Genomic DNA, 23,885 nt, shown 5'->3' on the forward strand with positions numbered 1-23,885 from the left:
TCACCCTCACCCTCACTCACCCTCAACCCCTCACCCTCACTCACCCTCACCCTCACTCACCCTCAACCCCTCACCCTCACCCTCCCTCAACCCCTCACCCTCACTCACCCTCAACCCCTCACCCACCCTCACTTACCCTCACCCTCACTCACCCTCACTCACCCTCACCCTCACTCACCCTCACTCACCCTCACTCACCCTCACCCTCACTCACCCTCAGCCTCACTCACCCTCACCCCCTCACCCTCACTCACCCTCAACCCCTCACCCTCACCCTCACTCACCCTCAACCCCTCACCCTCACTCACCCTCAACCCCTCACCCTCACTCACCCTCACCCTCACTCACCCTCAACCCCTCACCCTCACCCTCAGTCACCCTCAACCCCTCACCCTCACCCACCCTCACCCTCACTCACCCTCAACCCCTCACCCTCACTCACCCTCAACCCCTCACCCTCACTCACCCTCAACCCCTCACCCTCACTCACCCTCAACCCCTCACCCTCACTCCCCCTCACTCACCCTCAACCCCTCACCCTCACCCTCACTCACCCTCAACCCCTCACCCTCACTCACCCTCAACCCCTCACCCTCACTCACCCTCACCCTCACTCACCCTCAACCCCTCACCCTCAACCCCTCACCCTCAACCCCTCACCCTCAACCCCTCACCCTCACTCACCCTCAACCCCTCACCCTCACTCACCCTCACTCACCCTCACCCTCACTCACCCTCAACCCCTCACCCTCACTCACCCTCACCCTCACTCACCCTCACTCACCCTCACCCTCACTCACCCTCACTCGCCCTCACCCTCACTCACCCTCACCCTCACTCACCCTCACCCTCACTCACCCTCACCCTCACTCACCCTCACCCTCACTCACCCTCACTCACCCTCACTCACCCTCACCCTCACTCACCCTCAACCCCTCACCCTCACTCACCCTCAACCCCTCACTCACCCTCAACCCCTCACCCTCACCCTCACTCACCCTCAACCCCTCACCCTCAACCCCTCACTCACCCTCACTCACCCTCACTCACCCTCAACCCCTCACCCTCACTCACCCTCACTCACCCTCACCCTCACTCACCCTCAACCCCTCACCCTCACTCACCCTCACCCTCACTCACCCTCAACCCCTCACCCTCACTCACCCTCAACCCCTCACCCTCCCTCACCCTCACCCTCCCTCACCCTCACTCACCCTCACTCACCCTCACCCTCACTCACCCTCAACCCCTCACCCTCACTCACCCTCACCCACCCTCACCCTCACTCACCCTCACTCACCCTCACCCACCCTCACCCTCACTCGCCCTCAACCCCTCACCCTCACTCACCCTCAACCCCTCACCCTCACTCACCCTCAACCCCTCACCCTCAACCCCTCACTCACCCTCACTCAACCTCAATCCCTCACCCTCACCCTCACTCACCCTCACCCTCACTCACCCTCACCCTCACTCACCCTCAACCCCTCACCCTCACTCACCCTCACCCTCACTCACCCTCAACCCCTCACCCTCACTCACCCTCACTCACCCTCAACCCCTCACCCTCAACCCCTCACCCTCACCCTCACCCTCACTCACCCTCAACCCCTCACCCTCAACCACTCACCCTCACTCACCCTCAACCTCACTCACCCTCACCCTCACTCACCCTCACCCTCACTCACCCTCACCCTCACTCACCCTCACTCACCCTCAACCCCTCACTCACCCTCACTCACCCTCACCCTCACCCACCCTCACCCTCACTCACCCTCACCCTCACTCACCCTCACCCTCACTCACCCTCACTCACCCTCACCCTCACTCACCCTCAACCCCTCACCCTCACCCTCACTCACCCTCACTCACCCTCAACCCCTCACCCTCAATCACCCTCAACCCCTCACCCTCACCCTCACTCACCCTCAACCCCTCACCCTCAACCCGTCACTCACCCTCACTCTCACTCACCCTCACTCACCCTCAACCCCTCACCCTCACTCACCCTCACCCTCACTCACCCTCACCCTCACTCACCCTCAACCCCTCACCCTCACTCACCCTCACCCTCACTCACCCTCAACCCCTCACCCTCACCCTCACTCACCCTCACCCACCCTCAACCCCTCACCCTCACTCACCCTCACTCACCCTCAACCCTCACCCTCACTCACCCTCAACCCCTCACCCTCACCCTCACTCACCCTCACCCTCACTCACCCTCAACCCCTCACCCTCAACCCCTCACCCTCACTCACCCTCACCCTCACTCACCCTCAACCCCTCACCCTCAACCCCTCACCCTCACTCACCCTCACAACACATATTGTGTTACAATAGGTGTCACATTTGCGAAAGATAAAACTATTGGCATTGTAAATAACAAAGCTATTAATTTAGCTATTTTCAAAACAAGCACATAAATAAAAAATGTGTCCTTTACAATACCAATAGCTCAAACTTTCCTAATGCGAGACCTATTGCATTGCTGTGCTTCTCTCCCCTGCTGCACTCTCCTGCTCTCTAGAGATGTGGCCTAACGACGAGAGCTAACATCTAAGTGACGTAAATACAAAACATGTTGCATTCCAAATGCTATAGGTGTCACATTCGCGAAAGTTATAACTATTGGCATTGTAAATGACAAAGCCATCAATTTAGCAATTTTAAAAACCAACAAATAAATAAAATATGTCATTTACAAGACCAATAACTCCAACTTTTCTAATGCGAGACCTATTGCATTTCCAATGCTTGTTACTTTGGGTTTCCCTCCACCCCCAGAGCCTTGATTTTGGGTATTCTTATTCATTTTATTCAATTGCTTTTCCTGTTGCTCAGCTAATTTTACTTGTGCCCACATCACCTTTTCCTTCAAAGCCTTTCGCTTTTCTGCCATCTCATCCTCACAGTACTTTGCGTACCGTAGGACCTCATCCATTTTCTTAGACTGCCAACAAATTTTATTATCTTTGATCCACTGGCAAATTTCGGGTCTTAAACCGTTTACAAACCTGTAAATAAAGTGGGTCATATCCTTCATCTCGATGTTATCTATACCGCTGTACGTTTTAAACACCTGTAACAGTCTTTCATAAAAGGAGTGCACAGTCTCATCCCTTTCCTGCGTGGTTCTATCTATCTTGGTCCAATCAGTTTCCTTTGCGGGCACCTTTTTCTTTAGGTGTAACATGACCTGGTCGTATTTTCTCATCACTTCCTCTGAGGGAGCACCGGTAACAGGGTCCCTTGGATATTCTTTGTTAGGCCAATCAATGGCCACCTTGCATTCTGTCCATAAATCCACAGGAACCACTATGTCGAAAAACCCATCCAGGTCTTTCCACAAGCACTTTTGCCCTTTTACAAACCTTTCCACCTGCCTGTACCAGTCCACAGGTTTCTCTCTCAGTTTTGGAAAGTCATTGGTAAAGGACACAATATCCTGTCTGGACCAAGGAACGTGCACGTATTTTCCACCTGGCACTTCACGCATGGGGTATAATTGCTCTGGCTTGTCAGCTTCCTTTAGAACAAACTCGGAAGACGTCTGTTTGGATCTAGCCTCATCTTTCTTCTTTGCCCACCTGGCTTTCCATTTTCTACATCTCCCCATTTCTGCAATACAGTCAATAGTTCTTTGATCTGTGCCTTTTTCCCTGACACATTCATGTTTTCCAAATCCTTATCTGAGAATTCAGCTCTATAGGGTTTTTGTAACGGTTTCGATTTTGAAATATCTATTCCCATACTAGCGGCAGTGTCTGTCAGTTTTTCATGGAGTACTCTGGTATTTCGAGTAAAACTCCTACAGATGAACAGCAGCTCTTCCTCAGAGTAAGTATTTAATCGATCTAATCCTACATTTCCTGCCATCAGTTCTTCTATTTCTACTCTCAGTTTGTAGAGATCTAAAGGTTTCGACTGAGGAACTTGTTTTTCTAATTCTCGACTCCATCTCTCGATTTCTTCAGGAGTCACTAAAGTGACACTCTTGGTACCCGAAGTCGATTCCATCTGAATTTCCCTCGTATTGAAAGGATTATGTCTTTTCTGCATCCTTTTCCCTGTACTGTTAATAGGCAAATCCATTAACGAGACCTCAGACTCACATTCGCTTGTTTGGTCATCTACAATTAGGGGCTCTGGTCTCGGCTGTGCTATTACTGGGGTAATAACTGGAGTCTTTGGACTTCCCTCTCTATCCCCATATAACGGAACCACTGGTCCAATAGTTACTGGGATTGTTAAGGCCTCAGGACTTGTATTTAACTGGGAATTTTTCTGAATTATCTCTGCTCTCTGCTTAGCTAGAGCCTCTCGTTCCCTGTCCTCCAATATCCTTTCGACTGAATTATCATGTAATACCTGTGGGGTCAAAGTAGGGGCATAACTTGGGGCAGTGGGATGTGTCTCACTGGGTCCTTCACCATAATTAGGTTTTGGGAATACACTTCCTGGGTTTAGATCTCTCAGTCCTTCCTCATACGGAGGTTTCAAAAACGGAATTCCTGAACTGGATGGTCTTTCCTCACCTTCGTAGGGAAGTCTAGAGCCAAAGTCCCTTTCTCGCGAATATCTTGATTCTCCGCTAAAGGATGGGTTTAGACAGGTGTCTCTTGCACCTATGGGTCCTAGGCTTTCAGTATAAGGAGGCATTTGACAACTGTCTCTTGTGCTTGCAGATCTACTCCCTCCCTGACACAGAGGTCGTTGAGAAGTATCCCCTATACTGGAGGGTCGGGGTCCTTCATTGTAAGGAGGCGGACTTCTCATAATCATGTCATCTAATAATTCATCATCCGACTCCCCAATGGCAACCCAATGTTTACACTTTTCTGTTTTCTTTCCCCCCCCCAGGAGGACCCCCTACTGGCATCATTGGAAACAGTCCTTCTACTATCATATTCTGTCTCCACTGTTTCATCTTTTTATCACGGGTCTCTTGTTTCAGTTTTGGATAAAATTTTGTTAACCCTTTATCCATTCGGGGCTTGTCTCTTTCAAAAGCCTCGATTTCCCATTCCTCTAGTGCTTCGTACTGTGTTAATCTAGGTCTGGGATGTAAATCATTCATTCGAGTTCTCAAATTAAATAGAATCCTGCCGTTAAATGTACCCTCTAACGGAAAAGTCAGAATTCCGTCATCTTTTGTGTACTCCGCCCAGTTTTCCAACCATACACAAGAGTGGTACCCTTTATCAAACATCATGAACGATGCGGGAGTATTAGGTGGCAGAATGACAACACCTTCTCTGGTTCTAATTGGTTTGTCCTTTTTGAAATAATTCTTTACCTTGTTCACAAGGGATAATTTTCTCTTATTTCCGTACATAATGCTAGTGTTATGACCCTTCCACTGATCGTTCTCAAACCCTAAATGTCTTGGATCCGGTCTAGTATGGGGTCTGTATGTATGCCACATATAATTTCCTTCAAGCGACTTCTGTTTACAAAATCACTTCCAATCTAAATGCGTCTCTTATTTTCCGTGCGACCAATGAAATGCACGAATTCAAATAATCTCGACCAATGGGTGCGCGGCCTTTTTGCGAGACAGTTCTCACGCTTCGGCACTCACCCCTCCTTTACAATTTCAGCTCCGCTACACACCCGCTGCGTCTACCAATCCCAGCGCGGCACCGAGTGACGTCAGAGCAGCTTCGCAACTGACTCCCTCCTTCACAAGGTAACGGAAACTTAATTTCTCTCTAAAAGTGCAAGTGCTTTTGTTATTTAACAACAAATACACATTCGCCACTGTACTCGAGTGTCTAGACAGTAAAGATTTGTTTCACTGCAAGTAAACTACTTCCATTTACTTTTCACACACTACGGATAGGTCTCTTCCGCCTATCCTTCATTCAAGCATTAGGGAACCTGCTACTTCTCCGACTCATCCACTTCTTTTCGGGATATATACTGAGCCTAAAGTTTCACCAGCGAACGCCTTTGCTGTCACCCAAGCTCCGACGAACCTGCTACTCCTTCCGGTGTGACCCTTAGTAGGTTGTATCACGATAGAAGTTTTGCCAGCGATCTCGTTGCTATCATTTATTCAAACATACATTCAGAAAACCCTAGTTAGTGCTTCCAGTTCTGCCTAACGTGCACCAACTTTCCTAAAGCCAGTGACCTCAAAGCAAGTGGATTCTCTTCACCACTCGCTATTCAATTCCCCGGGGATTCCCAACAAACATATAACACTTTACTAACAAGTGGGTTAATACATATATCAGTACAATAATAAGAAAAACAATTTAAAACATTTCATAATTTTTCAAAGCAAACGTTTCACGTGAGTGATCAAGTCACACAAATTGTTTACTCTTGTAGCAGCGATAAACTTTTCTTAGCAGCATCCAACTTATCTAGCTTAACTAGTCCTACCTAACTTTAACTAGTCCCTAACCATAGCTCTGCTACCAGAAAATTACTGATAGAGATCGCGGGTCACCCGGCCAATAATTTCACCAGACACGTACTAGGCCCATGTACTTTTCTCCAATTAAACCCATATACATTAATCGGGTGACCTTTCACTCTCTACTACCAGTAACCCTGGGTTCCTTCCTATGCAATTCTAGTGTACCCGACTTACCATTCCACCGTTACGGGTACCTATGACCACAATGGATCAGGGAGCTAGCTGTAACAGAAAAGCAGGCAAAACAAATACCCACATATATCTCACTTTGATATTCATTAAATGACCACGGACAACTGAAAAGTTTTAAAAGTTTATCTAAGATTCAGTTTGGAAACATTAGATTTACAGTCATAAGGCAAATCAATAATCAAGATAACGAGAAACACATAACCGTGAAGAAAATAAATCAAGGCAACCATTTATGAATTCTGACAATGAGATGAGAATAGGGAAATACGCTAAGCAGATTTAAAGATGAACGTCTACAAATGGGCAAGCTTATGCACGTACTAGGATTACACTATTGGGACGTACTTTATGAAAATGAGTAGAAAATGAGGAATCCTATATTTCTATAGGAAGGGTGAAAAGTGGAACATGCTATAATTCTGATAACATTACTTCAATCAGTTTGTAAAGGAAAATTATAAATCACATCTATAGTTCATAGATAGTTAAAAAGAATGTACTCTAAAGGTAGGGTAACATAGGAACAGGCTATGGAAATAAATGCATGGACTTTTCATTTAGAATATTGCGGAAAGCATGGAAATTACGTATGCAAAGGTATGTCTTTATTGAAGCAAAGACAGAAAAATAGAAGGTGCAGTATAGAGTTTTCGCATTATATAATTACCTAGAATGGTGTGAAAACCAACCCTGGCCACGGATCAGTCAAGGACAGGAAATACCCCAAGGAAGGACAGTCATCAATGGGACAGCAGGTGCAGAATGGACAACCCAGGACAGGACAGGAAACCCAGATTAGGATCAGGACAGGACCACCAGGACTCGACCAGCACCCGCAGTTCGGAAGCAACGCCTGCGCTCCACCCTCTCTGCAGCTATCAGTCAGAACCCCGATTGGGTTAGCGAACTCCCCAGCAAAGTGCTCCGCCAGCACTTAAGGTTTAGTAAAACCTTCAGAGTCTATGGTCAAAATCGGACAGAGTGCTCCGCAGCACCTCTGTATCAGTCACCTATTGAGTGCGTTGGGTCAGTGACAGGTCAGCTATTCAGACAAGTCGGACAATTTCTCTAGCTGAACCTAGGCTAGATATACTGTTTTCGGGTCAGTGTACCTCCCCCCAATGTTGCAAAGTGTCAGAATCCCCAATTTCGATTGGTCCCCAAGTAGGATAGGTTAACACACCAATCAGAACAAACTTCTTCAAGCTCTTATTTGCATGTTATGGAACCGCCTAGCAGATTTGGGGTTCCCATGACCTATTCTACAAAATACAATAGCAGAATATACAATTGTTGCAAAATGCAGCACATTTCTGTTTCTCCGGCTGGGTGAAGGTGCATCTTCCCAGGCACGTCTTGGCTGCCACTTCTGGTTGGCAGTCATTCAATGCCATTGGCCGGGTTTTCGTCATGCGTGGTCCCGTACATCCCATCAACCCTCCATACCGTGGTACATGAAAAGTAAGCGGAAACAAATCAAAACATAGAAATAAATGAATTTATTTATGTATTATGAATATCTACTTTATACTCCTTATTATAAAAAAATATACTATGCGATTACGAATTAGTGCAATAAACAATAACACGAGAGCATCTGCGCAAGCTTCACCACGTTTAATACACAAGCAGCCATTTTGAGGCTAGTACGCATGTGCACATTTTACCACCAGAACTGCAACTACGTCACGTCACGTGAGTGTGACTAACGCATGCGCAGTAGAAAATTCTCAAGCGGCGGCCATTTTATGGACAAGAGTTAATCGATTTAGTAAATCACATAAGCAAGCGTCACTAATATACATGTACATCCAAAATAAAAGAAATTAGTAAGACGTACAAGATGAATTACAGGGTTATAAATGATTCGAGGTTCTTGACTCAAGCAAGTCGCGTAATATGCGAAATCTTGCTCTATCAGACTCACATTGTCAGAATCACTTCATCATGTAATCACTCCATTATGTAGACTCTATATGTAAAAGATATGCCTTTCCTATCTATTCAGGACTCTCTCCTGAATCGCAGTTGCCTCAAACTTTGACGTTGTACAGGCAAGCGTGACCTGACGTCTCATGTCGGTGCCTTTTGTTTGGGACAAGTATTTAATCCATAAAATTGACATTTGCTGTTGCTTGTACTTTATTTTATTTTCTTCATTTTGATCCTAAAATATTTCACCAAAACTTCACTCCAACCACCTTAGCTCTCTCGCCTGCAGTGTTCCCTCTCTGTGCGTTTGCGTCTGTTGAGGTGAACTGGTGCTAGAACGGCACCTATGCCTTTGCAAATCGGCCAGTGCCCCCCCCCCCCATGCCCTGAAAAAAGGGGCCCATGGCAAAGCGCAGGATACTGGTGACCACCTCTCACCTAACCAACTGCAGTGAGCTACTAAGAGATGTCCAAGGGAATACATTATTGAGACCTTGTTATTGTGGCATTTTTTTATAAGTGGTAGATCCCTCCTTACACTTACTAATAATCCCCCTTCTAAGGGCATGTGTCCATGTGCTCCTGTGTGCCACCAAAGACTCACTGCAACTACCTCAGTTCCCTCCAACCGCGGTGTGCCCTTATTGCACATTTGCATTTGTTATGGTGAACTGGCGCTAGAACGGCATCTATGCCTATGAGTTGGCCAGTGCACGCCCATGTTCTGGCAAAGAGCACTATACTGGAAGCACATTGCAGCAAAAACTTTGGTTTTGTAGACACCGGGATATCAAGTTATCGGCCCAAAATCACAGTATGTCTAGCTAACTCTGAAACTGGAAACGATGTTCCCCTGTTCCCAAAGTCGGCCGCCCTGACGGTTACGCGGCTCCCTGTCTCTTAACCCACCATCTCACGCCCAATGTACCTCGCCGCCAGAGCCTGCGATCAGTACACAGGACTCTAGTAAGATGCCTGTCTTCAAGTGTGGCCTCTTTTGGTTTTATCAAAGTCAACACCTTCCCCCTTGTGTGAACACCTCCAAAAGGGGGGGAAACACGCAGTGTGACTCAGAAGGACCATCCGTAGAGTTAAGGCCCAACAGTGTCCCTCTTATGACACCAAATACCTATATCTAGTCCTGCGTAGCACATCAGTGAGGCGCCAGAGAGCCTTGCCCACAGACACCAACCATGCCGCGGCAGCAGCAGCATCTCATACATATCCAATCCCTCCTCAAATGCTCGACATCTCCCGACATGGGCCTTGAAGCCCGACCTAGGATGGCCTGCAAGAGACACTATGGTGGGACAGGAGGCTGGCAGAGCACTCTCCTGCCCTGATGCACTCCACCCCAATTGCCACAACCCTTGCACCGCCTTTTATCTCACCTCCAACACTAGCATTACTATCACTGTTTATAGTATACTTTTGTGTATACTCTTGCTGTGTTTGTGCTTACTTCACATACGGTACTTACTCTATGTGTAACTCTTTCTATGCCAATGACGTGTATCAATTCCCACCCCTCCCAACCCAGCCGGCATTGGTGTAGGCGCGCTGGGCGAGGGGGAAGGAGTTGTTAGGAGCTACCATTCTCCCCCCCCCCATCCCAAACCCCTGGTGATGTGCCATGCACACCTACTCTGAAGCCAGGGGGGCCAGAAATGATTCTAATCCCTTTCCAAGGACACTGTCCTACTATAATCCATGAAATGGAACTTGGAGCAGGACCCTAGAAACTATAACTATCTAACTATATGGCTCTGCTGCTATCCGTAATAACCGCACCATTAGTTTCTTTCTGTTTGCCTTTCCTCTTCTTGTATTCCTGTGTCGTAGTTACCCATTTCTCTCTTTATCTTTCTTGTACTCCCATGACTTGCATGTAATAATTTCTTTATTTAGATATAAAACATATCTTTAAAAGATTCTTCCAGCACGTTAATACAATCTTACAGCTTAAAAGAGATTAAAAAATAAAGAAAATAAAAACAGAATAAAATGTGACTTTCTTATCAGTGCTTACTGCAACATATCAATTTAAAAATAGCACTCCCGGACAATGCAGATGGGGTTAGGTACACATTATGCTACACAGCAGTCCAATTTTTCTAGAAGCCTGTAGGCATACTGAACAAATTTGGCCAATTTTATGTTCAAGGCAGTGTTTTCTAAGGACAGAGCAGCAGTAATGGCGTGTCTGCAAGTCCGAACTCCCAGCCTGTTCCATTCCGGCCTGAGTAGGCGTCTGCGTTGGGAAATGAAGAAGGGGCATATGCAAAGCACATGCAAAAAAGTTTCGCTTACAGACCCACACCCTCCACACGTTTGATCAGCCCTTTTTTGCCGCCATACAGGGAGATTTTGTAGGAAGCGCCAGTCTCCCAGTCTTAGGGCGATCAGACATCGCTTTAGATGTGAGGAGAATTTGATCGAAAGATAATTTGCCGGGTAAAGTCGTTTATAGGAGTTGGCTACTGCCCAAGCATGGCTGCGTTTCGCAAGGAGAGCTTTGTCCATAGTCAGGGATTTCAGTCTTATAACTTTTTTGATTGTGTTTTTGAAGGCAGTCTGACTTGGGTTAAGGGCCCAGAGATCCGCAGCAGACATTTGTTGGATGTAGTTATTTAGGAGGCGGCCGTATGTTCCTCCCGGATTGCTCATACTAATTTCGTTCCAGACCAGGAGTTCCAAGGTGCCAGCTTCTGCCTTCCTTAGTTTGTGGATCAGATTAAGATATGAGCCAACATTGGAGGATTCATAGTTAGTTAAGCCCAGCTCTAGTCTGACCTGTGCTGGCGAGGAGGTACTCGGCAGGTGAAGCAGTTTCTTATAGAGTTTGGTTGTCAGTTTGTTTAGGGATTTGTTCATTTTTCCCTTAAAGATCTCTATGCCATACGAAAGTGTGGGCCCGATCTTTGCTCTAAGCACTTCCAGTAAGGGCAGAACCGTGGGGCCTGAGAGTCTCCTCGATAGCTTAGCCAGGGATATCATTAGCGCTGTTGCCTTGGCTGCAATCACAGTGCTCTGTTTGGTGAAGTTGCCCCTGGAGTCCAAATGGACCCCTAGGTATTTGTACGACTGGGCAATTGAAATGCTTTCTTTGTTTATTGTCCAACCTCCACCGTTGTAGCGTTTTTTGCCAAACGGAACAACCATTGTTTTTTTCATGTTGATTTCTAACTGGTTGTTGGCCGTGTATTGCATCAAGGCGTCCAGAAGTCTCTGTAACCCCACTCTGGTGAGACTGAACAGTGCCAAGTCGTCGGCATATAAAAGATTGCATAATGCCGTGCCTCCTACTTTTGGTGGATGACTGATTACTTCCTCTAGAGTGCTTGATAGGTCCGCTATAAATAGATTGAAGAGAAGGGGAGCCAGCACGCATCCCATGACTTGCCTTCTCTACCTTTTTTCAGCAGCTTGTGCCGTTTTGTCTCCTTTTTCTCCCTCCCTACATTCCTCTTGGACATCTGCCAAATGACATCTTACATTTGAACCCCGAAGCCCTGCAGGCCGCACAGCCCCCAAAGTATGCCCGGAGAAAAGCCCCCATGGATAGGCCCGCCTGTACCGCAGTTTTGCTGTGGGTATATCAGTTGTAGAGACGTATCTTACCCAATTTTTTTAAATAATTTTTATTTATTAAACACAACCATGATGGTAGGAAACCTCTTCAAAGAGCACCAGTTGCATTACAGATGGCCCTTTTTTGTTCAGACAAAAATGCTTCATTGTTAGGCCCAACGGCCTTTAGGTGAGCACCTGCGGATTCCGCCGCACTATATATTGCTAGGCACGTAGGGGAAGCGATTTGCCAAAATCCTGGTTTGTTGGTCTTCCCGCTAGCCCTAAACCTGGTTTCTTGAGCATTAAAGTGGGCTGCTCCAGCCGTTATGCCACCTCCTTTATTGTTTAAGCAGTAACTTCTCTGGTACAACTCTGAATGTGCTGCCTTTTTGTGGTGGGTGCAAACCTGTGACTGCTTTGAGGGGAGTTGACCGGCTACGTTAATGCAGAGTATGACACTAACTTCAGGTATCATTGTAACAGTACCCAAAGGACAGTGCAGCCAATTGACAATGTAGGCTTTTTTCCCTAATCACGGTGGTAATCAGACTTCTGTAAGCTTTCCGCTGCTGTCTTTGAGCACCGCCAACACACGCTCACATCCTTGCACACACCGCTGCCTGTGTGTGCCCACGAGGTGCCACCCACTACCCCATTTACACCGTCTGACTGGTGCCTCTATCCCCAGTGTGCCACCCCTGGGGGCTCCTGAGCCCGCCTGGCAGTAGAAAGCCACTAGCTACAGAAAGTGTATTGCAGCTCACCTTCTGCTATTTTATGAATGGCGCCAAATTATTATTAATGGGGGCCGCGTCCTGTAGTGCCTGGCGTCGCCACTCCCCCTTCCCCACCAGATGTCTTCAGCTCGCTTTATTTCAGGGTCCAAACGAAGTGACCATATCACTCCTATCCTGTCTTCTCTTCGATGGCCTCCCATCGAGGCAAGATCTATTTACAAGACTGCCTGCATCACCCACAAAGCCTTGCAAACTTCCTCCACTCATTACCTGGCGAATAAACTGAAAATGTCTGGAGGCTTGAGACCTTCTCGGAATGCGGAAAAGTTTCTCCTTGAGCCCCCCCCCCCCCTTCAAGAGTGAAAGATTGATATCGCAATCCTTCTCAGGTAATGCGGTGAGAATCTGGAACTCGCTTCCTCCATTGCTCTGCGCCACCTCCTCTACCCGGATCTTCAAAGCCGACCTCAAATCTCTTCTCTTCCAAAGACGCTTTCAGAACAAATACTTTCATTCTCAGGCCTCTCAATGAAGTTTGTTCATCATTGTAAATTTGTAATATTTTCTTGTACATTCCTCACCATAGCTTGCTGCGTTTGATATTGTGTTTTTGCATTCTATGGTTTTACCCTACCTTTTCTAGTCTCCTGTTTATTTTTGTAACGTTATAATTTGTAACATTTTCCTCATGTAACGTAACTGGTTCTATTGTACAGGGCTCTGACACATTCGTGTAAAGTCCGCGCTATATAAGAATGCATTAAGTAAATAAATAAATAAATAAAAGATGTGAAGAAACGCCCAATCGATCCATGGCAGGCCCCACCCCGTTCTCCATATCTGAAAATCCTCCTGGGCTGCCCCCGTTCTCCCCTTAACCTTGTGATTCGACCCTTAGCCACCCCTTCCTTAAGCTGCCGAAATGGGGTCCCTTGATGACCCACTCCCTGTTGTCACACTCAAGCGTTTTTGTCTCCCTCTAGCCCGACTTGACGGGATTGGAGCGCTATACATGAGCGCCAGTTGCGTCACACAAGGACAAATTCATTTTTGTGGTACTCACAGGGAGATTAAGATTAAATGATTTGCCCAGGATCACAGGATGTTGAGCCACGCAGAGATTCGAACCGGATTCACCCACTCCAAGTCGGCAGCTCTGAGCATAAGGGCCATGTAGTAATTAAGTCCATAGACAGTTGATGTAGTTAGATGGTTTATTACAAGATTGGTAGATATGATGGTATAAACCATAAAGACCCCAACAGGAACATCCTGCAAGATGCTCAGCCCCAAGCCAACTGCCAGCCTCAGCCCACAGACTGCCAACATTCCACAGAGCATCATAGTCAGAACGTTCTATAATAAAAGGGGACAGTGTAAGGATACTACAGGCCACCTCCCTTCCCCTTCAGTCCATGCTATTGTCTACCGCTGTCTGCTGTAATAACCTTGTGCTCCTGAGCCCAATTACCTTAACACCGCAAACTTTCCAATGCCTCTGAGGGGCACTTGAATCCCCGCTGCGCCATCTCCGGTATTTGGGTGCACCTGCATTGCATTGATACCACCAACCCTACCACACGTTAAAGCCACCCGATAGTGCTCACCCCCCACTGTAACCATCCTCCCTGTGCCTACTCTGATCCCCCTGGTGCCCTCCGAAGCACTACCCGGCAGGGACACAAACCCCCACATATGGGAACCACACACCTGCTTGTAGAAAGCACCGCAACGCTTGCCACCCAACCTGCCAATGCCAAAGCAAGTTTGAGAGGCCAGAAACCCCAGCATCCTATACCTTGATGCATGCTGGGCCCTGTTTCTTTCTCAACACTGTAATATGGTTCCTGATCATCCTCCTGTTAAAATAGCAGAGATGCGGCCCTCCCCCCAACGTGTGCTGCCCCAATCGCGTGCGCTTCTACCGCTCCCATAGCCACTACTATTGTTTAAGGCCCTAAACACGGCATTCCTGTACCACCATTATTGTAACATATCCATACAAAGACACACATCTCCTTGTACGCCCCTAGCTACTAATTAAAGAATGCGCTCTTCCCCACAGAGACCTCCTGTAACCCAGTCCACGCCCTAGAGCCCGGCATGTCACTAAGGGGCATATGTAGGTAGGTGTTTGCGATTCGCAAACGGCCTTTTGGCATGTAGGTGCCACTTAGCAAAATAAGGAATCGCAAAAATTGTGATTCCTTATTTTGCTCAAGCATTTAAGGAATCGCAATTTTGCCTCGCAGATTGCGATTTTGGCTTAAGGAATCGCAAAATACCACCTACTTCAAGTAGATGGTATTTTGCGATTTCCTGTCAAAATGCAATTTAAAAAAAATTCAAAGCGCCATGTGGCGCACAGACATGCCCTTAGTGCATGTATGTGGGCCACATGTACTTACAGGCACATTCCAGGGGTGCAACAGGTGTCCTTTGGACACCCTGGCACCCTTGGAATTGCGATTCTCTAATTGCGATTTTCCATAGAAAATCGCAATTTGAGAATGTATCCCCGTTCATTCCTATCGGCTTTTGGCCCACAGGAATGAATGGGACACTCATTCCTTAATTGCGATTCGCAATTTGCGAATCGCAATTAAGGAATTTTAGAGATTCACAAAAATATTGCGATTTTTTACCTACATTCCATTTTGCAATTCTTAAATAGCGATTCCTTAAAAATCGCTATTTGAGAATCGCAAAATGTGAATTACCTACATATGCCCCATACTTACAAATCTTGCCAGACCCCGAACCAAAACTTCAAGAGCTTCCTTCCTGCCACCATCTTCCTGTGCAAGCTGAGGCACTCTGCGCCATCCATCACAAATCATTCACCTATTCTACAGCACATTGTTCCACCGCTGCTGTCGGATGAATCAGAGTGGGGGCAGTGCAGTCCTCAATGGGCACAGCTGCGAGGCCCGCAAGGTGGTACCTGGGCTAAGCCTCGGGTGCAGCTGCACCCTAAGATTTGAGGGAATTCGCTTTGCCGTTTGGGGGTCTGGGCCAAACTGCACAGGACATTTTCGATAGCTTGGCTCCGATACCTCCTCCTCAAGGGATGTCTGGGGACAGACAGTGGAATGTTTACTTGGAAGCGATTGCCAGGTCAAAGAAACAATTTTCTGACTCCACAAATATAATGCTTGAGAGGCATAATTTTTATCAACACAAACAAATGGAAGAGGAAAGGGGAGAGAAGTACATATCTGCCTTGAGGGTGTTGGCAACGTCCTGTGGTTTCGGTCCATAAATAGATGATTACATTAGAAACCAGTTCATATTTAAATGAGCTTCACACAAGATTAAGGAAAGGATTCTAAGTTGTAAAAACCCTTCACTTTCTGAGGTAATCGTCTTAGCGCTACGTATAGAAAGGTCTGTCATTTCAACAAAGGCAATGCAGGCAGGATCAACACCTACAGTGAACAGGGTCTCTTCACTGGAGGAGGTCTGTGGGAATGGGTGGTACGCTGTTGGCTCAAAGGATAAAACACAGAAATCTTTACAAAAAAAAGGCCAACATTTTTGTTTTAGGTGTGGGTCTAAATTTTACTTAAGTAACTTTTCAGGCTGTCAGGCTTTAGGTAAACGCTGGTCCATTTGCAAGAAGATTAAGCATTTTTTTAAAGTCTGCAAAAGGCAGAAGAAACCGTTGAAGGTTGGCAGCGTAGATGTAGAAATGGATCTATGTGCTGAATCTCTCAATAATGTTTTGTTAGCTCTGGATTATAAAGATAATCTTGTGGAGATAAAAGGTCCATCGTGCAAAGCTACAATCGATGGAATTGAGATCAAAGTTATGGCAGATCCTGGTCGCCCATAACGATTCTTCGAGAGACTACCTTTTATGAAAGTGGAGTGAAAGCGTTGCTTTGTCTAAATCTGATGTGAATCCCAAGGCCTTTGGGGAAAACATTATTGACACAGTGGGATTCTTCATGGACAAACGGCTGGTTATGGGTCAGGAAACCTGCACTAAAGTGTATGTGGCCATCAAGGGAAAGAATATAGTAGGGTGGAAAGATCTAGCACGAATGGCTCTGTACTTGGTGCCGGGGGATGACAACCCCATAGGAGTGAGGGAGATGTTGGTGTGTAATGTGAATGAGTCTAGGATTGATGTTAAGGAGTTATTAGCTGAGTTTTATAATGTGGTCAGTGATCAGGTGGGTCTGGTGAAAGGAGTGAAACATAAAATTAGGCTGTTACCTGGTGCTCAGCTGGTAGTGCATAAGGTCCGTCCAGTAGAGTGCGAGAGAGGAGTTAAAGTTTATGCTTGAGGAATTATGTTCACAGGGCATTATACTATCTACAGAGTTGTCACAATGGGTCGCACCCGTTGTGGTTGCTCAAAAAAAAACTGGCAAGATTAGGTTGTGTGAAGACCTCATGGCTCTACATAAGAATATTATGGTGGACTGTCACCCCCTCCCTAGGTTCCAGGAACTTTTAGTGAATTTAGGAGGAGCCAAATTTCCTTGCCCCCAGATAACCTTTCTTATCTAAATTTTCTTTCATGCACAACTGCTTTTCTATAACCTTTTCTGCCACCCCACCTGCACTAACACATTCCTCTACTTTCTCTGACCTTTCCCCCCCTAGACATGAGGGAAATAAGGTTGTGTGAGACTTTCTGCCCCTAAGTAGCTCAAAAGGAGTAACATCAGTAGTGCAATGAGGTGACTTATCATAATTCCAATCAATCAATCCGAGTGCTTTAAGCGCACTACTCACCCGTGAGGGTCTAAAGGCGCTGGAGGGGGGGGGGGGGACAGCAGTTCCGTTCAGTCAAAGAGCCAGGTCTTGAGAGTATTCCTGAAGGTGTTGAGGGAGGGGGAACTTCTGATGTCGATAAGGAGCTCGTTCAAGGCCTTGGCTGCGATGTAGGAGAAGGGTCTTCCCCCTATTCTGGCTCAGTGGATGCACAGGATTTTGGTGAGGGCAAGGTTGGTGGAGCGGAGGTTTCTTTTGGGTGTGTGGAAGGTGATTCTTTTGTTGAGGTATTGGGGTCCTGTGTTGTGGAGGCATTTGTAGGCGTGGGTGAGTATCTTGAAGGAGACTCTCTCCTCGACGGGGAACCAGGGGAGTTTCCGTAGGTGTTGGTAGATGTGCTCATGTCGGTGATGCCGAGGACGAGTTTGGCTGCGATGTTCTGTATCGTCTGAAGCTTGCGGAGTAGAGACTTCTTGATGCGGGCGTAGAGGACGTTTCCGTAGTCCAGTTTGCTGGTGCTTGGGTGACTGTCTTCCTTGACTCTGTGGGGATCCATTTGAAAGTCTTTCGGAGAATGCGGAGGGTGTTGAAGCAGCTAGATGCGACAGATTTTACCTGCTTGTTCATGGAGAGTGAGGAGTCGAGTACGATGCTGAGGCTTCTGGCGTGGTCCGTGGGGGTTAGGGGACTGCAGAGTGCGGTGTGCCACCAGATGTCGTTCCATGCTGATGGGTGGTTCCAAGTACGAGGACTTCCGTCTACTCTGAGTTGAGCTTCAAGCAACTGATGCTCATCCAGGATGCAATGTCCTGCATTCCTTCCTGGAAGCTGAGTCTGGTGGTGGTGGGGTCCTTGGTGAGGGAGAGGATGAGCTGCGTGTCGTCGGCATAGGATACTATGCTGAGACCGTGCTGTCTGACGATGGCGGCGACGGGGGCCATGTAGATGTTGAAGATTGTTGGGCTGAGTGATGATTCCTGGGGTACTATGCGTTTGATTTCCGTGGGCTCGGAGAGGAAGAGTGGCAGACTGATTCTTTGGCTTCTGCCAGTGAAGAACGACCGGGTCCAGTCGAGGGCGGTTCCTTGTTTGCCGGCGTCATGTAGTCTGGAGGCGAGAGTACGGTGGGAGACGGTGTTGAATGCTGCTGACAGGTCGAGTAGTATCAGGGCTTGGTGTGGCCTTGGTCGAGTAGGGTGCAGATGTCGTCTGAGGCAGCTAGTAGGGCGGTCTCTGTGCTGTGGTTACCGGATTGGGAGGGATTGAGGATGGAGCTCTCTTTGATTAATTTTGTTAGCTGTGCTTTGACGGTCTTCTCAGCGACTTTTGTCATGAAGGGGAGGAGAGAGATGGGCCAGTAGTTCTTGAGATCCATGGGATCTGCTGAGCGTTTCTTGAGCAGGGGTCTGACTTCAGCACGTTTCCAGTCATCGGGGAAGGTGCCGGTCATGAAGGTGGCGTTGATGGTGTGCCGTAATTCTGGAGCGGTGGCTCTATGGTAGATGTGCAGTGGGCAGGGGTCCGTGAGGGCCCCCGAGTGGATGCCTTTCATGGTCGAGGCAGTCTCTTCGGTGGTGACCCGTGTCCAGGAGGCGATGGTAGGCTGGCTGGTGTTGCTGGAGGGTGCAATGGTTGTGGAGTCAGGTGTTAGGTCATTAAGTTGTCGTAGAGGTTCTTGATTTCGAGGTGGAAGTATGTTCCGAGCTTGTCGCAGACGGCCTGGGAGGGGGTGATGTCAGTGGTTTTGCTGGCGGTTTTGGTGAATTCCTGGATGACGCCAAAGAGCTCTTTGGCGTTGCTTGCGTTGGCGCGGATATTGTTGCGGAGGAAGGATCTTTTGGTGGTTCTCATGTGTTGGTGGTATTTCGTCATGGCGTCTTTGTAGGTGGTGTGATTTTCAGGATTCTTGTTGTTTCACCAGTTCTTTTTGAGGCATCTGCAGGTGCGTCTGGCTTCTTGGAGGTCGGCGGTGAACCAAGTGGCTTTCCTGTGATGCTGTCTGTCAGAGTTGCGTAGCGGGCGAGCTTGTCTGCGCAGCTGGAGATCCAGGTGTGAAGTCCCCTGGCTGCGAGGTTGGCTTTGGTTGTGGCGGCGTGGGGGTCACGGTTGAGGGTGGAGTTGAGCTGCTCCTTTGTGACTCTGCTCCAGTTTGTTCGCGGAGGGTGTGGAGCTGGTTTGGGTGTCTTGGATTTGTTGACTAGGAAGTAACACTTTCTCCTCAACACATTTTCCTACGTCGAAGCCAGAAGCGATTGCTGACTGAATCCCTTCCTTCAGAACCTTATTACCATGCTCCACAAACCCATTACAAGTAGGTGAATACTCCACCTTGATATGCTTGATATCTTGCAAATCCAAAAACTTGTGCATCTTTTCAGACACAAAATGTGTCCCATTATCTGTAACTAAAGCACTAGGAGCCCCTTCCAGAAAAAATACTTTTTTCAAAAACCCAATAGTATTATCTGGAGATTCCACTTTGGCAGCCAGAGCCCAAGTCAAAGATATAATCAGGCAGATGCTGGACGATAAGGTCATTGAAACTGTGGAGGCGGCTGAATGGTTGTCTCCAGTTGTTATCACCCAAAAACAAGATGGCTCTTTACGTTTTTGTGTCGACTTAAGGTGCTTAAACAAGAGTGTAATTATGGACAACTTTCTTCTTCCCAACATTAATGAGATCATCCTGATGTTGGCTGGTGGTGTTTTCTAAATTGGATTTACGCAGTGCGAACCATCAAATTAAACATCATCCGGATTCGAAAAAATATACGTCTTTCATTACAACTGAAGGCACTTACCAATTTAACAGACTTCCGTTTGGTCTATGCTCGGCAGCCAGTGCAATGTTTTATAAATGAAATTGTAAAGGCTATTAATCGAGTGGTGTCACATCACAAAAGGAGAGATTGATCACAAGCACGATCTGGTCAGTGCCATTGTCAAAGTCAAAGTGCCTGATGACAGGGACAAATTGAGATCATTCATGGGGATGGTTGAATACTATGCCAAATTTGTTCACGATTTCGAACACCAGGTGGAACCTTTAGGAGAATTACAATTGGGTAATGATAAAAAAAACATTAAAGTAAGGCAGGACACTCTGTATTTTCAAACCCTATACAAGCTAGCAGGGTTAGTAAAGGGTCAGTTTTCTTGGATGGTAAAAGACGGTGGAACAAAAGGCAGTTGGTGAAGGTGACACAAGAACAAGCCAAGATCATTAGTCGTAGGAAGGACACTTTGGAGTTGCAAGACCATGGGTTAACTCATTGGCTGCAGTCAGAAGTGGGGGTCGGACCTACTGTGGAGAGCGCAGGCTCGGTAATTAGTGGGTCTTTAGGAAGTTCTTCGACTTTGAACTCATCCCTCATTGAACATGGTGGCCGAAGTGAGAAGGGCTCCTGATAGGTTCAAGGATTTTGTTAGATATTGATTTGTATTTCGTTTTTATCATGGGGCTTGTCTTTGTTTTGTGAATGTCAATGTTAAGTTGTTCTAAAAGAATGTTATTACTTGAACAATGATAGCCCGCACATGGACTGTGCGCTAGCTGTAGGTTCGATGGGCAATGTCAGTTGTGGATCTACCTTCATGCCAGAGGCACGCTCCATGTCGTGGTGAAGTCCTAACCTGAATAATTACTCTTCTTACCTGAAGAACGTCTTCCGATGCAAGATCATGGGAGGACTCATTAGCTGCAGTCAGAAGTGGGGGTCGGACCTTCTGTGGAGAGCGCAGGGCCGGTAATTAGTGGGTCTATAGGAGGTTCTTCGACTTTGAACCTGTCCATCATTGAACATGGTTGCTGAGTGAGAAGGGCTCCAGCTAGGTTCAAGGATTTTGTTAGATATTAATTTGTATTTTGTTCATCATGGGGCTAGTCTTTGTTTTGTTTTGTGATAAGGAGGGAGGTGATGTAGTGGGTTTGTATTGGAATGTCAATGTTAAGTTGTTCAAAAAGAATGTTATTACTTGAACAATGGTGACCCGTGCATGAAGTGTGCCCTGGCTGTAGGTTCGATGGGCAATGTCACTTGTGGATCGACCTTCATGCCAGAGGCCAGAGGCGCGCTCCATGTCATGGTGAAGTCCTAACCTGACAAAATTCTCTTCTTACCTAAAGAAAGTCTTCCAAGTGGTATTTCTACTCTTGCCACTTTTGGGAGATTAAATCATCTGGTCAGGGTCACAGGATGTTCAACCACGCCTAGAATCCAACTTCACTCTCCCGCTCCAAAGTCTGCAGCTCTGAGCCTATGGCCCCCTCGCTTTACCCCTTGTACCCTGCCATTGACTACTCTTGTCTTGCGTAACAACCTAGCAACACCACCTGATCGCTGCTGCCCTGTCATGAAAGAGTCTAAGGATGTGCACCACGCTCTTTCTCCCGTCGCTTGATGAGGATGGCACCACACACACAGCCCCGCGCACCTCACTCGCGTAGACACTGCACTGAACCATCGAGAGACTCCTCCAGACGGGTTCCTTTTCCTGTGGGATACCTGCCCTGTGCGCCCCGCGTCCAACCCGGCCCCCCCAGCACCATGCACTGCCACAAGTCACTAGGCTTCCGCGTAGCAGACTATCCCTAAGCCATTACAGCTCCCCTAGCCCCGATCCCCTCACACAGTGAGGTGAGGGGGTGGGGGTCAGGCCCCTACCCACGCCACACAGCACCTCCTGAGTGTCCTCGCCTTTCCCCCGCTGCTGCCGCAAGTTCGCCACTCCTCCTCATCGTTCTGTGCCTGTGACTGCTGCACCTGTATCTGTGGTATTTGTTGCCTGCTTCTCTCTACTTTCCTTTTGTGCCCCTTGTGTGCCCCTTTATTGTATCATCTGTATTTGTGCTGACCCCCCGTTTTTGCCTTCTGTATCCCGTTTTCCTGCTCCCGCTGCTGCTGCCCTGCGGCCCGCCCCCTCGCTCGCCCCCGCCTCCCAGCTGCTCCTCCCTCCTCCCTCCCACCTCCCCATATATGGAGGCCGCTGCTTGGCCGTGAGGCGGACGCGTGCAGTGGGCGCGCCGAAGGCACGCCTAAGGCAAGCCCATCTGCGCCCGTCTACGCCTGAACCCCTGGCCCCTGCGAACACCACAACGCCCGACTCCGCTACGATGCCAGCATCCTCCATGCACTCAACCCCGGACGAGAACACACCTGCTACCAGGCCACCCCGAAGCACACCCAAGGACACTTCACCTGCCGGAACTGCAGCTTCACCAGCATCCGGCCCTCCAAATCGCCAGCCACAGAACCCAACTACCTCAGATGCATCCTCTTCAACACCTGCTCCGTCTGCAAACACGCTGTCAAACTCTGGGACCTTCTCGACTCTACCTCCTCCTACGTCGCCTTCCTGACGGACACCTGGCTGAACCCCACCTCAGCCCCTGACATCACCACAGCCATCCCGGAAGGCTACAAGATCACCCGCAGGGACCGTACCAACAGCGTTGGAGGAGGAATTGCAATCGTCCACAGAAACACCCTCAGAGTCTCGACCAACACCGACGACACCCTCAGCACCGCCGAACACATGCACTTCCAGATCCACACCGACTCCAACACCACCCTCAGAGGAACTCTGATCTACAGACTCCCCGGACCCCGACCTGAGTACAGCGACTACATCGCCGACTTCATCAGCACAAACGCCCTCGCCTCCACAGACTACATCCTCCTCAGGGTCCTGAACTTCCACCTCGAGAACAACAACAACACCAACTCCACCAACCTGATTGCCAACCTCGCCAAACTCAGACTCGGACAGCTTGTGACAACACCCACCCACGCCGCCGGCCACACGCTCGACCCCATCTTCACCGCAAGCCCCCACGTCACCTTCATCCACACCACTGAACCCCACCGGACCGACCACCATTGCATCCACTTCACCTTCAGGAAGCCCACCATGCACCACCGCACCCAACAGATGCTTTGACGCTGCTGGAGCAAGGTCACCGAAGACCAGCTAACCACCACCCTCACCCAGAGTCCACTCACTGACTCCACCAACCCAGACACCGCCGCCCGCAACCTCAGACAATGGATCGACAAATGCGCCAACACCCTTGCCCCGCTCAAGACACCCTCCAACAACCACACCAGCAAGAAAGCCACCTGGTTCACTGAGGACCTCCAGGTCTCCAAACGAAAATGCCGAAAACTGGAGAAGAACGAACAATGGACAACTACGCAGCCCACAAGAACGCCACTCGCAGACATCATCAACTCATCAGGGCCGCCAAGAGGGCCTCGTTCAAAAGACCGCCTAGATAACAATGCACACAACAGCAA

The sequence above is a fragment of the Lissotriton helveticus genome, chromosome 12 (genome assembly GCF_964261635.1).
Source record: "Lissotriton helveticus chromosome 12, aLisHel1.1, whole genome shotgun sequence".
In the NCBI taxonomy this organism is placed as follows: Eukaryota; Metazoa; Chordata; class Amphibia; order Caudata; family Salamandridae; genus Lissotriton; species Lissotriton helveticus.